Genomic DNA, 21,539 nt, shown 5'->3' with positions numbered 1-21,539 from the left:
CCAGAAAACATTGGAACTCCATTGGAGCAGTACTGTAAATCAAAAACGCAAAATGAAAGTGAAGAAGAGTCAATGAGGCATTTGGTTGAACAGGTGGTGTGTGTATGTTCACCATCGATGAAGCATGGTATACTGGTGATGAGTTCCATCAATTAGACAAGCATGCTGATAAAATCAAGATTTCAATCTGCAAAAAAACCTCATCTTCAAACTGTTTTATCACGAAAAATCTCGTTTTCAGGGGTTCTATTTTATCAAGAAAAATCACATTCGTGTTTGATTTGAAGCATCGGAGGATTTCTTATTTGAACATGTCTTTGTCTTCGTCTGTTCGGAGAAGCTGAAAAATGGAAGGCTACAATCAGGAAGCTCTGATGGTGGAGTGTGGTTTTGCAGTAGTTAAACAGTCACAAGAGGGGAAAGACGGAGGCAACTAGTTTACCGGTTCTTCTTCCTCTCGTTTCATCGAAGCCAAAATTGAGGACCATTGCAAACGAGGGGATGTTTTGAGTTGTTGATCGACAGGGCAGAATGAGGGAGGAAAGAGAGAAACTGAAATAGGGGCGACAACCTTGGTTCGCCGTATTCTTTCCTCGTCGGAGACGTACAACGAGAGAGAGAAGAGAGGTACAATGTAGAGGAAGAGAGATTAGCTGGTGGGTACGTTTGGGGTTGTGCTCGACGGTAAAATGGTGGAGAAGAGGTGGAGGGCAGCCGGTGGGTAAAATCTAAAGGGCAGCAACACTTTATTTTCTTCGTGCCCCATCTGGTGAAACAAGGGAAGAGAAAAAGGGAGAGAAAGAGAGAGAGAGAGAGAGAGAGAGAGAGAGAGCTTTTTTTAATTATAAAAATAAATAAATACGTATTTAAAAAAAAGGAATATATTTTTTCAGTGCAAAAATGGTCTTTTAGAAGTGAAAAGACAAATATACCCTCATGTGAGAGGCACATGAGGGGATTAACAACAACAAGTTAACGGAAGTTAAGTTCGAGGACCAATTCCACATACAAACCACTCCAAAAAAACCATGAATCCAAAAAACGCGGGGTTTGGACTAAAACCCCAAAAATTTGAATACCACAGGACCATTTTTGCAATTTTGTCTATATATAATGTTAGGTATACCACAAGGTTGGAGCATTATAGTGTAAAAATAGTTTTTTAGTGTAGGGTTGAAGATTCCTTAATTGAACATCCTTTTTTTGATTTTGGTCCCAAGATATAGTTTATAATTTTGATTGTTAGTTTAATTTTTTGTATCTATTTTGGTTATTGAATGGTTACTTTTAAGAGAAATTTCTAAAAAAAAAACTAAATTACAACCTCAAATGCCAAAAAAATAACAAAAATAACCAATCATCAAGTCTCGCATAAGAGTGGCTTCTAAGAAGTGATATCTATTAAAGGGTCAAACTTTTCATTTTAGTTTTCCGGTTCGCATAAGCTACTCTGCGAACTCACTCTATGAATATCCGGTCTGCAAAAACATAAATTAAGAACGACTCTGCAAAAGACGAACAAGTTCGAGAGACGTCTTACCATGGCCTCAATATTCGTATTGCAAACTTAGTAAAGTGTACAAACAGTTAATGAGAAATCAGAATTCGTGCATAGAAATTATGACTTTTTTTCTAATATAAAATGGTAGAATTTATTTAAAAAAAAAAAACAATTTCGTCTGATCTTTCATTTCAGAAATATGAACAAACTTTTTGAAATTGTTTGTATAGGGTCTTGGCAAACAATAGATAAAAGAAAACATATATGATATGCCATTTGTTACAAACTTCGGTGTATATATATATATATATATATATATATATATATATATATATATATATATATATATATATATATATATATATATATATATATATATATATATATATATATATATATATATATATATATATATATGTGTGTTTTCTTTTATCTATTAGGGACCAATAAAATTGGTTAAAGTGAAAACATATTATGTTGATAAGAGTAATATTATGTTGTCTTTCCAACATGTTGAGTATGTGTATGCTACGTATGGAGTATCTATATGTTATGTATGTGTATGTTATGAATGTAGTTGATGATAATGATGGAAGACATCTCAAAACGGTAATTTGTAATATGAACAATGTTGTACATTTGTATATGATGTTGGTTGGTGAAGTTTAAAAATAAAGAGTGGTGAATCGGTTAAATGTTGGATAGCAATCAAATACTGGAAAAAGTCCTAAAAGTGGAAAGGGATCCTGTGGAAACCATTCCAACGGAAGAAAGCAACAATGTAGTGAGTTTGCATAGCGGTCCTTCAAACAACGTATATATAATAGTTCACTAAAAGCTATAGAAAATGATTTACTAGAAAAAATGTTGATGATGGTGTTGAAGATGATGAAGGTACATGTGATGAAAAAAATAAAACGATGGTTGTTACTATTTTTTAGGAAAATAATTTATTTAATTACAGAGTACCAGTAGACTTTTATGAAGAAATATATGACAGTGAATGATCTACTGAATGTGAAAAAGGTTGGTCGGAGGATGAACAATAAAAATTTATTTTACTGTCCAATAATTTATTTTGAGTATTTATTCATGCCTCTTGGTAGACCAATAATTTATTTTACTGTCCAATAAGATATAGTGGTTTATTCAATTAATACATTATGTTTTTAATATATTACATAATTTATGTAGATACGTGTGTTCCAAAATTGTTATAAACGAGTCTTAATTATGGATGGTGCCCATCTTAAGGGCGAGTTTAAATGAAACATATTACATACAGTAACCATGGACGGTGAAAACTAAACATTACCCGTTGGTGATGTCATATGCAAAAGCGGGAGTATGAACTCTTGAAAATGGTTTATTGAAAAACTTCATTAATGCATTGACAATTTGGAAAATATCAGCTTTGTAACTAATAGGTCTTGGAAGCTATCAAATAACTCATCATAAGTATGATGTACAACTAGGATGCTCATATCAATCAAATTTTCTTTTAAAACATGTTTAAATTTATTTCATGTAATGCATATCCATGGCATTGACCACATAGCAATTAAGAGTACATATAGTATAAATAATACCAAAATATCATCAAATATAGTATTAGGGGACATGTACAATAGATATGAATTCACATTGATTGGTTGCTATGTTTTTCTTACACTTACAAGACCATTAACCTTCTAAACATCATCTATTAAATACTATGATAATGTTACAACATGACTAAAATACCCTTACATATTGTTTTCACAAATGTTATGGTTTGGACACTCATTTCAGGCACAATGTCGGACCTTAGTGGAGCCCGGGGGGTCCCGAGCCACTGCTCCGATTCCGGCATGTAGTGTAAAAAAAATTATGTTTTTTTTTATGTTTTTTTTCTATTAGTTGCACCGCCTTAAAATACAAGTGTCACTACTAATTTAGATTTATTCAAAAAAAAAAATAGTGTCACCCCTACTAAAACATCCTGCATCCGCCACTGTTCATGCATATATAAGAGATATGGATCCAACTAGATCTTTATAGTACAAGCGGAATGAAAGTTATAAAAAATTGCCTTTATGCTGGCTAATATCGCAGATTCATTCAGAACTTCTCCCGAGTTGCTAAACCGCTTACCACCCTGACACAAAAGGGTGTAATTTTTAGTTGGGGAGAGAAACAAGAAACAACGTTCCAAACGCTAAAGCGAGCCCTGTGCAGCACACCTATTTTGTCTCTACCAGAAGGGACAGAAGACTTCGTAGTATACTGCAATGCATCTAACCAAGGGCTAGACTGTGACATCCCCTTTTTCACGGCCAGAAAAGACCGATTTGTTTATGCTTTGCTTTTAAAATCAGAGTAATCGTTTAAAGAAAACAGTTACGGAATTTGTTCCCAAAACAAAATGTGATAAGAATTTATCAAAGCATTTCTTTAAAGAAATGTATTTTCATTAAATAACAAAATCTTGGGATGTCATGTTCCGATACAGACCAAAAGCATAAACAGTATAAAATAGACCTTACAACATTTATTTATAACTACTGATCTATAATAAAAAAATCTCTCGTCAAGTCCACCAACTTATACTCTTGTGCCATTACCTGTAATGCAAAGAAAACTGAGTGGGTCAAGCTTGGAAGCCTGGTGGGCGTATAGGGTTTTCAACCCACAATAATATAATTATTATATTTAATCATCAAACAATCAACCCAATTACCCATCCCATTATCTTCGTTTAATCTTCCCAAAAGATATTATCCTAAGGGTCATCTCCTATATCATGTCTACCTCTTATCTCCTTACATCCTATTTCCTTATATGTTTGTTCCTAAGATTTTTTCCTAAGGATCATCGCCTACATTGCATAGACAATACTAATTCGGGGATCACTCCCTCCATATGTGTCTAGTAAGGGTTAGGGTATCATCGCATGATTACGCAGCCACAACATTGCCTGGAATGGTAAATCATAATAAGGGTTAGACTATCACCGCATGAATACGCAGTCACAACATCGCCTGGACTCGTAATTCATAATAAGGGTTAGACTATCATCACATGAATATGCAACCACAACATCGCCTGGACTCGTAATTCATAATAAGGGTTAGACTATCATCGCATGAATACGCAGCCACAACATCGCCTGGCCTCGTAATTCATCACCTATCTATCATTACCTAATTATCATCACCATTATATCCTCGCCTATCTCTTATCACATTATTTCAACAAACATCAACTATTTCATCTACCCATGTTCTACCCAACATATTTGTAGATATAAATTACATATACAGTTTAAATCATTTAACACCCGTATAAAAACATCAATTCCAAGCCCATCTCAAATAGACAAATAATATATAACATATAGCACAAATTTCATAACTAATACTTTATATTTATGTGTTAGAAGAAAGTAATCACACACTCACTTGATCAGAAGATGATCGGGCAGCACTACGGCTCTAAGAGTAGTATTCTTCGGTAGATCTGGAAGATCTTCACAAAAATTGGCTTCTTGTGGGCAGAGCTTGTGACATCCCCATTTTTCACGGTCAGAAAAGACCAATTTTGTTTATGCTTTATAAAAATCAGAGTACTTCTTTTCAAAAAAATGTTGCGGAATTTGTTCCCAGAAAAAAAATACGATAAATACATTATCAAAACATTTTCGAAGAAACATATTTTATTCATTTTAAAACGTTTGGGATGTCTTCGTCAATACAGGAACATAAGCATAAACGGAACTTACATTTATTTACACTAGTGATCTACATCTCTTTAATCTCTCAGTGTAATGTCAATTCATATCGACACCTGTGATATAAATAAACTGAGTGGGTCAGGTTGGGAAACCTGGTGAGTACATAGAGTTTTCAACCCACAATAATATAATTATTATGCTTAAACAATCAACCCAATTACCCATCCCCATTATCTTCTTTACATCTATTTTGCATTCGTTTATTCCGAAGTCCCTTACTTCCAGGGTTATAGGACTGACACTAAATCCATGGCTGCCAATGCTCGTTCGTAAAGCACTAATTCCATAGCTGCTATAGTTTTTCATCGGGTACTAATTCCATAGCTACCAGTGTTTATCTAATAGGTACTAAGTCCATAGCTACCAATTCCTAACAGGTACTAAGTCCATAGCTACCAGTGTTTAACTAATAGGTGCTAAGTCCATAGCTACCAATTCCTAGCAGGTACTAAATCCATAGCTACCAGTGTTTGTCCAATAGGCACTAAGTCCATAGCTGCCGAAGTTATTTATTAGGCACTATGTCTATAGCTGCCTATGTTTACTCACATCATCTTTTATCTCTCATCATTCATCTACCCATGTCATACCCAACATATTCGTATATATAAAACACGTATACAGTTTAAATCATTTAAAACATGTATAAAACGTTCATCCAGCATAGACAACAAGTATTTAGATAATATGCACACATAACACGTAGTTTATATAAAATACTTCATATCTTTGTGTGAGATGAAAGTAACTATGCACTCACTTGATAAGGTGGTGAGTCGGCACTCGGACAGCACTTCGTTACTCTTAAAACAATTATCCCTTGACGAAACCTAGTATCATTACCACTAGAGTTTAGTCTAACGTTTGACGAGACTAATTTAATAGTCTAGCTATTATTACTATTGTATAAGCGTTAAACAATACTTATATAACCCATAATAATAGCTCAAATACTCCTTATAAGGTCCTAATAACAATACTTTATTGAAACATAAGCTATACTAAAGATAGGATAGGTACAGCTCACTTACAGCGGGTTTTCTCGAAATCCGGGCTTTGCTGGAGCAGCGTTCCCGAGCCGAAAGGCTCTTTTCTCGGGACTCCAGGAGCCTCGGGGCTTCCTTCGGGTGCTAGGGGGTTTACCTAGACTTTAGGGGGCTTAAGGGGAGCTAGAGAGAGACTTTAGAGAGAGAAAGTGGAAGAGGAAAGGTGTGAGAATGAATGGAACCCATCACATCTATTTATAGTGTGAAATCCTGATGCACTCGCCGAGTCAGTGCCACGTGATGGCTTTTCTTGGGGAGAAAGCCTTCGCCCATATTCAGCCACGTCACCCCTTTTTCAGCAGCACCCTGCCGACTTCTAAACCCCGTAACTTTCACATACGAGCTCCGCTTTCGACATTCTTTTTTTTCCACGCGTAGGTAAAATCAATATCTACAACTTTCATTTAGACTCCGTCGGCTAATTCTTGACTGATCTTAAATTTAACAGTAGGAGGCGTTTAGACTGTTAAATGACCGCGAAGAATTCGTAACTCCTTCATACGGACTCGGTTTTCGTCTATATTTTTACCGTTGAGTTCCTATTAATGAGATCTTCAACTCTCATTTAGGTCACATAAGCCAAAAACCGCTCAAATTAAAATTCGAGTTTCGGGCCGTGCACTGCTAAGCCCAATCTTAGAAAAATCATAACTTCCTCATACGAAGTCAGATTTGGGCGTTCTTTCTATGGATGTTCTCGGTTTAACATATACTACAACTTTGGTTTAGATCACTAAGGCTAAAAATTCATCTATCTTAAATTCACTATTTACGTCTCCCGGTGTCGTGCCGGTTTTGCCGTAAAACTTCGACGGGCCATAACTTCTTCGTTATAAATCGGATTTTGGCGTTCTTTATATGTACGGAAACCTTGTGACATATTCTAAAACTTGGTTAAGATTATTTATTATAAATAATCTTTTGTCGAAAAGTCATTTTCGACCCTATTGCCTCTAAATTGACTAGCCCGGATTTGCGGGCGTTACAGAGCTTCAGCTCGGGAATTGCACCTCTCGGGATCCTCGGGGCTTCGGAATTTGTTTCGGGGATCGGGAATGATATCGAGGCTTTGGGATATTTCTTGCACGAAATCCGAGGCAAAACAGGAGAGAGAGAGAGAGAGAGAGAATAGAATTTGAGCAAAAGAATCGGCTGCCCTCGACTTCCTTTTATAGGGGCTGGAAACCTCAATTACGCTGGGCATAATCTTGGTTACACTGGGCGTACTTCGACGTCATGGCATGCGTATGGCTCGAGTGATGTCATTGCATGCGTAGCTGAGGCGATTCCGAGTACGATGGGCATACTTGATTAAGCAGACTTCAAACTTGCGTAACTTTCGCATACGAGCACCGTTTTTGACGTTCTTTATATCCACACGTAGGTGAAACTATGCTCTACAACTTTCATTTAGATCACTAAGGCTAAAAGCACTTTATCGTAAATTCACTTTTTACGTCACACATCGTTGTGCCGGTTCTGTCGCGAAACTTCGACATGTCATAACTTCTTCATTATAACTCGGATTTCAACGTTCTTTATATTTACGGAATCCTTATAACATATACAAAAACTTAGTTAAGATTATTCAATCTAAATAATATTCTATCAAAAAGTCATTTTTTGACGCTTATCGTCTTTAAATTGACTAGCCCTGATCTACGGGTGTTACATAGAATGTGTTCTTATGCAACGAGAAAAGGTCATATCCTATGCCTCGAGACATATTAAGACACATGAGGTCAACTATACAACTCACGACCTTGAACTGGGAGCACTGATATTTGCTTTGAAGATCTAGAGACATTACTTGTATGACACGAAATGCATAATATTCACGGACCATAAAAGTCTTCAGCATATCTTCGACCAGAAAGAACCAAACATGAGACGACGACGTTGCGTGGTGCTACTAAATGATTACGAATGCGAAATTCGTTGTCATCCTGGTAAAGCCAATGTAGTAGCTGATGCCCTTAGCAAAAAAGAATACTAGAGACGTCGAGTAAAGTCATTGACCATGACTATTCATTCATACCTGTCCACACAAATCAAAGAGGCTCAACTTGAGGCCTTGAAACCCGAGAACTTGGCAGGTGAATCTTTAAGAGGAATGGACAAGAACTTAGAAATCAAAGTTGATGGAGCCCGATATCTCATGAACCGGATCTGGACACCAAAAACCGCTCGAACTAAAATTCGAGTTTCGGGCTGTGCACTGCTAAGCCCAATCTTAGATAAATCATAACTTCCTCATACGAAGTCAGATTTAGGCGTTCTTTTTATGGATGTTCTCAGTTTAACATATACTACAACTTTGATTTAGATCACTAAGGCTAAAAATTCCTCTATCTTAAATTCACTATTTACGTCTCCCGGTGTCGTGCCGGTTTTGCCGTAAAACTTCGACGGGCCATAACTTTTTCGTTATAACTCGGATTTCGGCGTTCTTTATATGTACGGAAACATTGTGACATATTCTACAACTTGGTTAAGATTATTTATTCTAAATAATCTTTTGTCAAAAAGTCGTTTTCGACCCCTATTGCCTCTAAATTGACTAGCCCGGATCTGCGGGCATTACAATTATCTCCCCCTTAGGATGATTACGTCCCGGAATCATCAACGAAACAGGGCTCGTATAATGACTCCATACATCATCTCTTCATCCTAGGTAATAATTATAACTTCTATATTCCTTCAAGTCTATCTCTTAGACTCGTTGACTGTAAGCAGTACTCGATCGTGCACCTGCTCTCTACCTCAGGCTAGACTCCAAATTATGACCTTCAAGTCACAATCTCGATCCTCACTGGATACGAACTTAAGATAAGTTCTTTTATTACTACTATTGATCGATGTGTCATATTCTAATGACCTATCATTGTATGTTGCAACGCTTAGACTTAGGTCTCTTAGAGTCAAATTCCGGAATGGAATATGCCTTCCTTCATGGTCTAATGTGATATAATCACATTTTAACATGTAGCATTTCTAGCTACCAACTTCTTTAACAACGAGCGCGATACTTCTATTGATCGCTTTGATTTCAATCGTTTGGTTTAAGTCGGACGCTACATCAAACTTGGTTCTCTGAACCACGTAACCTACTCATCGTAGTCGGACTCAATTTGATATGACCACTAGGGTCAGAATAACAATCATCTTCTTAGTCATTACCAAAACGATGGTAACGACATACTTGAATAAAACGGAATCAATTACTAGCTCCTTGGTAGCCTTGTGACTTTCCCTGATCCAAGTGTGAGTCATGTGCTTCTGCTAGTATAGGCCTCTACTACCATCCACACCTACTCATACTCATTCCAAGTATTGTCTCGCAGTTTTCCAAGTCATTATCACAAAAAAACAATTTTTAACACATAAATGTGTCCAAACAATCATAAAAATTTCCCTAGACTCTACTAGGACTTCTTCCATGCGTATGTTCAATCATTAATTCTACTTCAACTCGGTTGGCGGTGGAAACTCCATACGATGGGACAACTTCAGGAATTACACCAATCGTTCCATCATCCCGCCGATCGAAGGTGTACTTTGGACGTACCGTACTCTTCTAAACACACTGTTATTTTACCATACATATTCTAAAGGAAAGATACCATCCTTACAATATATTCTGATAGATTTCATTCACTATCATAAGCCTTTTCATTTCCACAATTTACACAATTTGCTACCAGCCTTCACCATGACGTTACGTTCACGAAAGCATGCGTTCAGTGCATCAAGACGAGAACATAGATAGAGAAGATTTAGACGTGTAATCCTCCTTATTACTCTGAAAAGTTACATGCCAATTCTAATATCGTAATTAAACGTTTATAAACCTGAGCACATGAAATTTCTAGATCCGGTCGGCAACAGACCATAGATCCGATTATACATTTAGCATCATAAAGCATCATAAATCATTTATCACATAAAAGCATGTTAGGAATTTTCCCTAAATAAGCTAGTGCTTGTGTCTATTCAGGTGTATAACCTAAATTTTATTAGACACACTCCTCACAATCATTGCTTAACAATCTAAGTTTTAGTCTAGAAATAAATCCTTATTCCTAGTTCGCTTAAACTAATGCTCTGATACCAATTATGACATCCCCATTTTTCACGGTCAGAAAAGACCGATTTTGTTTATGCTTTATAAAAACCAGAGTACTTATTTTCATAAAAATGTTGCGGAATTTGTTCCCAGAAAAAATACGATAAATACATTATCAAAACATTTTCGAAGAAACGTATTTTATTCATTTTAAAACGTTTGGGAAGTCTTCGTCAATATAGGAACATAAGCATAAATAAACTGAGTGGGTCAGGTTGGGAAACCTGGTGAGTACATAGGGTTTTCAACCCACAATAATATAATTATTATGTTTAAACAATCAAACAATCAACCCAATTACCCATCCCCATTATTGTGACATCCCCAATTTTCACGCCCAGAAAAGACCGATTTTGTTATGCTTTATAAAAATCAGAGTACTTCATTTCATAAAAATGTTGCGGAATTTGTTCCCAGAAAAACACGATAAATACGCTATCAAAACATTTTCAAAGAAACGTATTTTATTCATTTTAAAATGTTTGGGATGTCATCGTCAATACAGAAACATAAGCATAAACGAAACTTACATTTATTTACACTAGTGATCTACATCTCTTTAATCTCTCAGTGTATTGTGACTTCGTATCAACACCTGTGATATAAATAAACTGAGGGGGTCAGGTTGGGAAACCTGGTGAGTACATAGGGTTTTCAACCCACAATAATATAATTATTATGTTTAAACAATCAAACAATCAACCCAATTACCCATCCCCATTATCTTCTTTACTCTTAAGGATTTATCCTAAGAGTCATCTATCCTGCATTCGTTTATTCTGAAGTCCCTTACTTCCAGGGTTATAGGACTGGCACTAAATCCATAGCTGCCAACATTCGTTCGTAAAGCACTAATTCCATAGCTGCTATAGTCTACTCATCGGGTACTAAATCCATAGCTACCAGTGTTTATATAATAGGTACTAAGTCCATAGCTACCAATTCCTAACATGTACTAAATCCATAGCTATCGGTGTTTGTCCAATAGGCACTAAGTCCATAGATGCTGATGTTTATTAGGCACTTAGTCCATAGCTGCCAATGTTTACTCACATCATCTTTTATCTCTCATCATTCATCTACCCATGTCATGCCCAACATATTCGTATATATAACATACGTATACAGTTTAAATCCTTTAAAACATGTATAAAACGTTCATCCAGCATAGACAACAAGTATTCAGATAATATGCACACATAGCATGTAATTTATATAAAATACTTCATATCTATGTGTAAGATGAAAGGGACTATGTGTCACACCCCAAAACCGGAACGGCGGAAACGTTCTGGGGTGGATGACGTCATGTCAAGTATCACAACACATGCATTATAGTAATCGAAGTACAACAAAACATTGCATTAATAGTAATAGTTTTACCTGGTTACATTACAACGATTCAAAGTATACAAGTAATAGAATAAATACAACGCGGTACTAAGCTATCTTCATCAACAGCTCCGGGATGTACCTGTCTAATGCTAACCTGAGAATACAAGTTATTTGAAAAGCGAGTATCAACATTTTTACAAATGCTGGTGAATTCATAAGTATTTAGGGACATTTCATTCAAATCACTTTATAAAGTAATAGTTTAAGTGTTTACAGTGTATTAGAGTTCTTTCCAGAAAATCCTATATTTTCTTTAATCAAAGCAGCCTTCTACCAAGACTGGTCAGTGTTATGTGGTAAAAAGTTATTTTCCCTAAATTGCTATCTTTATCAAAATACTAAATTTGATTATTGAGGAAAGCGAATGACATCAGGGAATAACATATGCCTCAGCAGTGAGGACTGCTGACTAAGGCAAGAAAGCATAGACTCCAGGAGAGTATCGATCGAACGACACGCCTGGCTCAGTCTAACAAATAGAGACACAGACCCCAGAAGGTACCAAATGAAAGGTACAGCTGGTAAGGTCCAAAACAGTGAATATAGACCACAGACAATATCAAATGAAAGATACGTCTAGCAAGGTCTAAAACAATGAATGCAGTGAACACAGTGAATACAGTGGATCTGTGAATACAGTGGATATAGACCCCAGACAGCATCAAATGAAAGATACGTCTTGTAAGGTCAAAACAGAGGAGACAGACCCCAGACAGTATAAAATGAAAGATACGTCTTGTAAGGTCAAAACAGAGGAGACAGACCCCAGACAGTATCAAATGAAATATACGTCTTGTAAGGTCAAAACAATGTGACTCTGAAAATGAGCTACTAGCATACAATGTAAATTGCTGGCGAAATACCGTTACCTTAAAGCCAATGAATTATAAGGTAACCCGGGATACTCGTAACCATACTGAGTAGAGTACCAGACACCCTACGAGCGTCTATAAGATGTGACATTTGTCACCCTTTGGCTTGGTGAGTCGTGGACTATAGCTAGCAGTCAGGGTGCGGGGGTGTCAATCCCGTATAGATCTATACACACAATGTCCGCTCTCCCTACAGGAGACTCTGGTTACCAACTAGACGACGGAGAAGGCCGTGTCCTGAAGATGCATCCCAAATAGTGGGTTTCTAATGAAAGTGCTGAACTAGAGGTAGAGGCTTCCCAATAGTGGGTTTCTAATGTAAGTGTAGACTTGAGGTAGAGACTCTTAACTGAACTGACTGAAGTAACCCGTATGCCTAAGCTTGTATACATAGTATATAACTAATGAATCAAATGACCTTCGGATGGACATCCGATCCCACCAGACCACATATCAACGAAGAAAAGGAAATAGGGCGGACAAACCTTCCTAAGTCCTTCAACCATTATTTATATGCATCTACACAAGCACAGACATACATCTATCTATGCTCGAGTGGGTATCAAGTAAAAGTGATTCTCGTGAAGTAAGAGTGTCTAACAAGTGAAGTAAGAGCGGTCGCAAGTGAAGTATAAGTGTCGAATAAGTATAAGCGTATCGCGAAGTGGAGATGACAACAAGTGAAGTAAGAGTGTATCGAGTATAGTGAAGTAGAGTCGATCTCAAGTATAAGCGAAGTAGACTCGTATCACTAAGTAAGAGTGTGAATAAGTGTAAGCGTCATCAGGTATAAGTGAAAGCGTTACAGAGTAGGAGTATAAAATAAGTATAAGCAAAGCAGCAGTAACTAACAAGTAAAAGTATACATGAAAATCTTGGAAAAACCTTTATACTTAGGAAAATCGCAATTGTATTCTTTGGTAAAATAAGTGTGAAAACCCTTAGAAATCTTTGGGAATCTTTCATAAATCAGTTTGAAAATGGAACTTTGATAAAGCAATAAAAGTAAGAACTTGAACAAGTGAAAAACCCTTTTTGAAAGCCATTTATAGTGTCCTACTCGGTAAAACAGTGTACAGTGGTAAAATCTTGTGCATACGGGTTATCAATCACATGTGATTGATATGATAACTGGCATGTTTAACTTGTATTCCCCCCCCCCCCCTATAAAACATGTAAAAACATTTGAAAGGTTCATTCAGGGGTATGAACTCACCTGGCGTAAGTAGGTCCGACAAAGGTGCCGTTTCGGCGTTCGGTGTCACGCAAGGACTCGAACACACACAATGACCTATTTAACATATGATAACATATGTTCACATACAATTAGCATATATAATACTAATTAAACACATATACGTGCTCACAGGAGCGGAAAACACTTTGGCTAAGTGTTTGGGTGTCCCGGGTAGCGTTTAAGGGTGTGTATGGCTAAGGAATGGAGTTTACCTTCCAAGAATAAACCCTTATCAACTAGTTTACGGCCCAGGGACCTCTCACCATGAGTTTACTGCCGTAAACTCATGGTGATGGGTTCTAGGGTGTTTAAGGCTTCTACTAGCATCATAGAATTATTCCAAGCACTTTTCCTAAAAGGCATGAGTGGGTTTAAGGCTTCTAAGGGCACTATATAAGAGTTTACGGCCTAGAGACACTCCTATGGGAGTTTACGGCCGTAAACTCTCAATCTTTGAGTTAAGTGAAGTTTTAAGCCCCTATTACCTTTCTAGCAATTTCTAATGAAGTGTGATGCTATTTTGGGGGATTAAATCTAACATTTGCATGTGTTTTGGGGAGTTTACGGCCTAGACACTAGCTTGGGCCGTAAACTCCTTTTTACCCCTCCAATTCATGTGTTTAAGCCCTTAAATCCTTCCTAGTATTTTATGGTAAATGTCTAAGGTCATTTGGGGGACAAAAACCAACATTTTGGCTTGATTTGGGGAGTTTACGGCCTTGGTATAGACCTGGGCCGTAAACTCCTTTTTCTCCTTTAATTTGATGTGTTTAAGTGATCAAAACCCCCATTATTAAGTCCCTAAATTAAGTGTTAAGCCCTAGTGTGGTTTGGGAGTGTTTTGGAGGCATTTTAACAAGGTTTTGAGGGGTTTACGGCCTAAGCTTGTGCTTGGGCCGTAAACTCTCTTTTACCCACTAATTCCATGAGTTTTAATGTTTAAACACTCCTAGGCTAATACCTCAATTTATTTCCTAGCCATTAGGGACAAGTTTGGGTCATTTTGGCCTTATTTTAGGTGTTTACGGCCTAAGGAGGAGCTTAGGCCGTAAACTCCTTTTCCATTGCTTCTAAGTCCGAATTTTGGGCTATAAACACAAATCAATATGTTTAGAATAAGCTAGGGTAAGCGGACTTACAATTTGGAAGCGTTTGGTTGCGGATTTGGGGCGAAAACGGGTTTAGAGAGAGAGTGTAAAAAGTCTCCAATGGACTCCACTCACCCTTATATAGGTTTCACAGTCGGGGATCAGTGGAATTTTACCCGATACTGCCGTTAAACGGGGCTTTTGGTCGCACCCGATTTAGTGTTCGTAACAATAAAACTTAACGTTTTCCAGATGAACGGGAATGTGTGTCTTGTGTTATTATTTCCTTTTATCAAGACTTAACGGCATGTTAAAGGTAACCATATGGAATGTTTATTAAATTGACGATTTCCTATTAACGGAATTTTGATACAGTGGAATATTCTGTTAACGGTAACGGGGAAATGTAATGGAACAACTTGGGTTGTCACATCATCCCCCCGTTAGAGGGAATTTCGTCCCGAAATTCTGGTCTAGGCAAGGAAGTAGGTATGAATGGCCAAATAAAGGTGAGGGAGTACTTCCTATACGGTTTTCCTCGCATTCCCAAGTGAACTCCAGTCTGTGTTTGTCATTCCGACAGACCTTCACGTACGGGATGCGGATTCCGTCTAGATAACTAGTGGGTTCTAACAGGTGTATCTATAGGGTTAGAGTTCTCAATGGATTCTATCAAGATGATTGTGGCATGAAGAGTGTTGTTGGGAAAATCACGTACCAAGTCTAAGAAGTGGATCGATCGGGTGTGAATCTTGTGGCGTATCCGAAGGTAGTAGCGGCCTGAAAAAGGGTTGGACCATGTCTCCATGAGGATTTTCGGATGGTCCTACGCTCTCAGAAGGGTAGAGCTTTTCAGTACATAGAACATAGTGTACTTCTATGGCACGATCATCACTGGTGTGATCGTCATTCCGAAGTTCCTAACGTTCTCTCTCGTACTGGTAGTGTAGTCCTTCAGGTTGGTTCTTAGGAATCTCAAGTGGTCTTCAGTTTCGTGTTTTCTGTCATCTGGCTGATAGAGACTTTCTAGATCGTCGAGTGGGTTGCGTGACTATGGTTGTCGGTTTGCTGTAGAGTGTCTATCTCAAGCTTGTGCAAAAGGAATATGCACTAACGAAGTGATGAGATTGAAACTTAATCTGGAAGATCGATTAGATCTTAAACAGGTAAATAAATATTTAAACAGCAAGAATGAACGCAAAATAAAGAACAACTCAAGGATGAATCAAACGTGTCGAATGATTATAAAATAAACCCTCAGAAGAGCTCGATCAAGAACATCAACTGTAGAGGGTTGGAGGTTTACAAGAACGATAAAGAAATCTGCAATACTATCGTAATAATCGTTACTTCTTAATCCTTAACCTAATATGCATGCAAGCATATCTTTATATAGTAAACCTAATAAACTCACGGTTGGACAGGCCCAAAACCGGAGTACAAAATAAATGGACTAACAGCCGAGCCCAATGACGCAATCATCAAACGAGTCTTCAACTCAACAATCTCCCCCTTTGCGTCAATTGGAGCGAGATCTTCACTTGTTACTTGGGCCAGCAGCAGCAGCAGCAGGTACCTTCTTCTTCACAGTCTGAAACAGAAGAGAAACAAGAGCAAGTATCGTCTGTCTAAATCTGATGTACCACTGGATCATATCGTTGAAGTACTTGACATCATCTGCTGCATTCTCTTTACACCGCCGGATGATAAACATCACATGCTCAAGACAAGTTGTGGTATAAAGATGTTTATCCGCTAAAGCAAAGAGGCATTTCTGTCCTTCTGCTCTAGTGAACATGACCATATTGCGCTTTGGGTCGATCTTGCCCATCTTCATTTGATTGAGATCACTGGCCGATCCCACAGGAGCTATCTTCGGTTTCTTCTTGAAGACTGTGGCTATCTCCGGATCCATTAGGGCGACCTCCATGATGTAACAAACAATCATCCTCTTGAGATGGTCTATAATTGGACCATATTCAGCTTCATTCGTCAAAAGGATGTTGTGCAAAACGATCCAATCATGAGGGTTTAGGTTCGGTAGATCTGCCAATGATATAAGATGTTCGGTTCTAGCAGACCCTCTTATCACCCTGAACCGAACGTTGATGAATCTTCCTTCAGTATAAGGCTTTAAGACCCGAACGTTCACGATCTTCTGAGCACTCCATGTTTGGTATTGTGGTTGAGCGGCCTTCAGATAGTATTCGATAAGCTCTTTATCGACCTCAGAATTAGGATGAGGGACTTCAAAAATATTGGAGAAGGCGTGGAAGATAAACGCCTTTCGAGTCAACGACATATCAAACTGCGAATCGACAGAATTAATGCAGTCCAAGGAGATCACCGGTTCGAGCCATAGGATGCTAGGAGTATCTATGGCCTCCTTAATCAGTCTCTCTCGAGTCCAAGCAGGGAAAAGAGTTTTCCTGCTCTCGAGGAGATCGTGGGCTTCTTTCTTCTTTCGTTCAGCTTCTTCAGCTTCACGCGCCACACGATTGATATCATCTTTCTCATTGCGACTGTTTTTGCGTTTAAGCAAGTCAGCAATGGTTTCGGTATCATCTTCTTCTTCTTCCTCAGCTATGTTCTTTCCTTTGTCCTTCACACCCGAACCCGAAGTTTGACCAGTCGGAGGTGGTTCGGTTGTGTGAGCAGCTTTTGAGGAAGGAGGTGGTTTCGATCCGGACTTCGCTTCTCCCCCTTGTTTCGGATTGGACACGAAACTAGGTAAGCCTTCAACTTTGCTAAGAAGGTCCAGGGCAGGAGCAAGTTTTTCAGCAAGGGTTCGCCTCACCGAATGATTGAGAATCGGATCGTGTGCTTCCAAGATGTTGGATAGGGCAGCGTGTACATCCGAAACACAAGTTTTTATAACCTCCCGTTCGGATCGAAGAGCTTCAATCTGTTGCTGAGAGTTTGAAAGCTGAGAGCTCTTGACCTTAAGGGCGGTGGTTTTACTTGCCAAAAAGTCCATTAATGAGTTTTCGGCAGCAAGATCCTCCTGAAGCTTAGCGAGGCGCTCATCAATGGAGGCACGAAGGGCTGAGTTGTCGTCGCTTATGGATTGGCGAAGTGTAGCGAACGACTGTAACTCCGTTGAGACGAACGTGGCCAATTGTTGAAGGATTGGTTCCAACGTTGTCTTTGTGGCGTCAGCACTCTCCTGTAAGGACTTCAACAGGGAAGAGGCGTCTGAGAATAGTTTATCGACTTTTGCGGTCGCAGCCTCACAGGCTTTTGTGGAGGCATCAATGGCGGCTGTGGCTGAAGCAACATAATCATGCTGAGCCCTGGAGAAGGCGTCAACAATCTTCTGAAGAGCGGCTTCAGAGACAGAGGACTGAGTGTTAGAGGATGACGCAAGAAGTAAGTCAACCTTCTCGTTTAGCTCCTTTAGATGCTTCTTTGTTACTTGAGCATCGTCCTCATCGTCACTTTGAACCTGAAACGGACTAAAGTAGACCGAATCGAAGGTCATATTTTCACCGCCAAGGAAGGGGTTGTCTCCATCAGAGGCATGATCTGGAGATGGAGGGGGTGGGGAAGCTGGAGGTGTTGTAGTGTGGGTAGGTTCAGGTTGATTATTGGTTGGGGTAGTTTCGGGTGGTGGTTGAGTGTGGGTAGGTTCGGTTGTATGCTGGGCTTCAGTTTGAGGTGGTTTGGTTACAGGTGGTGTTTCGGTTGCACTGGTATGAACCCCCGTATCAGATACGTTGGTTGTTACCTTTGCAGTTGTTGTAGTGGTATCTGTGAAAATGGGTGGTGATATAGGGAAAGAGGTTTTAGGGATGGTGGTGGTGGAGTTTATGGTCGGAATGGAAGTAGGGATTGTTTGAGGAGGTGAGGGAATTGGTGAGACAGGAATTTCCATGTCTGGGGTAGGTGATCGGGGTGGGGTGTTGCCTCTGGGAGGGGTTTCGCCTCTTTGAGAGCCGTCCGAACCCGAACTCTCGCCTTCTGAGTCACTCGAAGAGGAAGCGATAATAAGCTTTCGCTTCGGTTGAGTCTTCCTTCTCTTCGGTTGCGGGGACTTGGCATGTTTGGTTGGTTTCCTTTTCCTGGGAGAAGGACCTTTAGGAGCTTTGGTCACTTGCTTCCCTTTTTCTGCCTTTTTGCCCCTATGAACAGGCTTGTTAGCGTCATGGATTGACTTGAGCATTTCTTGTGTAAGTACCCTAGGACCAGACGCCTGAAACTCCTTAATGTTCCTGATGATCCTGCTGTCAGAGGGAACATCGCCATACATTGTCTTCGGAATAGAGCCAACGAAAGAAAAATTGGATGCATTAGAGACGATGATCTTCGTGGTATGAAAAGTACCGATCAAAGACATCGATGCACCAGCAGCAGGTGGAATATCGAATTTGTTCATCGCCCATTTGGTGATGATTGTCCAGAACCGGGCATACGACACCTCAGAGTGTCGTGAAGAGGAAGAAAGGCTCTGGATGAGTTGTTGCCAGAGAACCAACCCATAGTCAAGATTTACACCGTTGTAGACGCCGTACAAAATCGACAAGAACAGTCGACTTGAACCATCGGATCCTGAGCTCCGTTCAGATAAGCCCTTGAAGAGGACTGTAAACATGCCGTTCCATTGTGGCGGCAAGCAGGATTTCTTGAACTTTGCGACGGAGGTGAGGACCTCCGTGTACCCCATGTTATAAAACATGTTGTAAAGCATCCCAACCGGAATCGTCTCCGGATTAATTCTTGAAGGTTCAGCAGCCAACCCTAGCAGTGTACCAAATCGTTGTCGAGAAATGGAGGTTTTGTGATCAGCAACCTCGAAGAACACCCTTTCGACGGCTTTGTCATAGTGTGCAGTCGAATACACCTGTGATAGAATCTCCATGGGCACAGACTCAACTCTGGAAAGTGCTGGAGCGATCTGGGAGTACTTCAGGCACTCAATGATCGGAGCCATATAGGAATCGTACAACTGAGGAGTGAGGTCAATCACCAAGCATTGTTGAGGACGAATGGGAAGGATGTGTGAGGTAGCATGGACTGAGGATGATTCTACCATTGTTGAAGGTAGAAGAAGAAGATGAACAGTGAAGCTTTTGGTAATTTTTGCTCTCTTGGAAAAGTCCGGATGCAGTAAAGAGGTAAATGGGAGTATAGACTGCCTTTTATAGTGGGTGAAAGGAGAGAGAAAAATCGTTTCAAATCTTCTATGGAAATACGAAAAGGTTTCCGGAATGACAGATGCGTGACAGTTAAGGCATACGATGATCACGTAGGAGAGAGAGTGTCAGATTCCTAGGATCACGCCACCCAACAAGCGCCGTTTCAGAACATACCGTTTCAAATCCTCACGCGCCTTTAAGTGCCAGATAGGTGTCGCTTGAAATTCGCACACGCATCCATGATGTCAGTAAAAGTATGGGCGTTCCCTTTTTACCGTCGTTTGAAATTCAATCCTTTTAACTCCCGCCTGAGTCAGCAACCCTTTGTCTTATCTTTTAAATGGCATCTTTTCAATTAACTTCCCACGTGGATGATTTTTTACCACAACTTTATAATTAGTCACCAAAGCAATAAAACAACCTGTAATTATTAGTAACGGAATTTTGGAAAATCAAAGATTTTCGTGCGAAGAGTGTAAAAAGAAAAGAAATAAAGCAACTCTTTTTAGGAATGACTGTGATGTCAATAATGACACGAAACAAATGATCCCGGGCACGAATCTCTTCCTTTAAGATCAAGAGAGACCTCAAAGTGTTAGTGTGGTTTCCCGTTGAATGACGATCAAACATTGATTAATAAATGTTGAAAGGTTTCTTTTAATAAGGCTACTTAAGGGTGGCTTTCGCTTTGATTCAACAATTCTTATCTTGAAATAAGAAAGAAAATGAACAAAGTACTTGTGAGACCGGTGTAGTCTGTTGAACAAGTAGGTAGGAATTAATTTTAAATTGGCTTGGAAAATATAAAATCTCAGAAAAAATTAAAAAACTGGATCCCAAGGGAAGAAATGTTATGGTGTTTAACAATTTCATAGGAATCACACAAAAATAAAATTTGAGATTTCAGTAGGATACATCCGTCAATTCGTTGGTGAAAACTTGAGCAAATTTATTGTTCACCGTCAATTCAGATTTGGTGTTGAATTTTGGGTTTCACTCAGCTCGTAGTTGCACGAAACTGAGATCATAAACACAGTTGTTGTGTAACCATAAACCTCAGTGGTAATTTTTGAGAGTCTCAAGGGTTACGTTGATGAAATGAATGTAATGGAGATGGTGTAAGAAACGAAAGTACCTCCGCTGCAAAAATAAGGACCAAGCAGAAAAGTCTTATCTCATGTGAGAAAAGAGTGAGGTAGCTCACGATTAGAATAAATGAGATAGCCTAATTGGGAAGACAAGGTTTGTTTATACCAAGTCATTAAGGCTATTATTCAGAATCTTATGAGGCTTGGGACACATGCAGCAGCATGCTTCTAGGGACACTTAAGTAATCCAACAATTTTATCCCCATAAACAAACGAACA

This window comes from Lactuca sativa, chromosome 4, assembly GCF_002870075.4.
Source record: "Lactuca sativa cultivar Salinas chromosome 4, Lsat_Salinas_v11, whole genome shotgun sequence".
NCBI classification, from domain to species: Eukaryota; Viridiplantae; Streptophyta; class Magnoliopsida; order Asterales; family Asteraceae; genus Lactuca; species Lactuca sativa.
The sequence above is the reverse complement of the archived record's forward strand: the minus strand, read 5'-3'. Positions refer to the sequence as shown.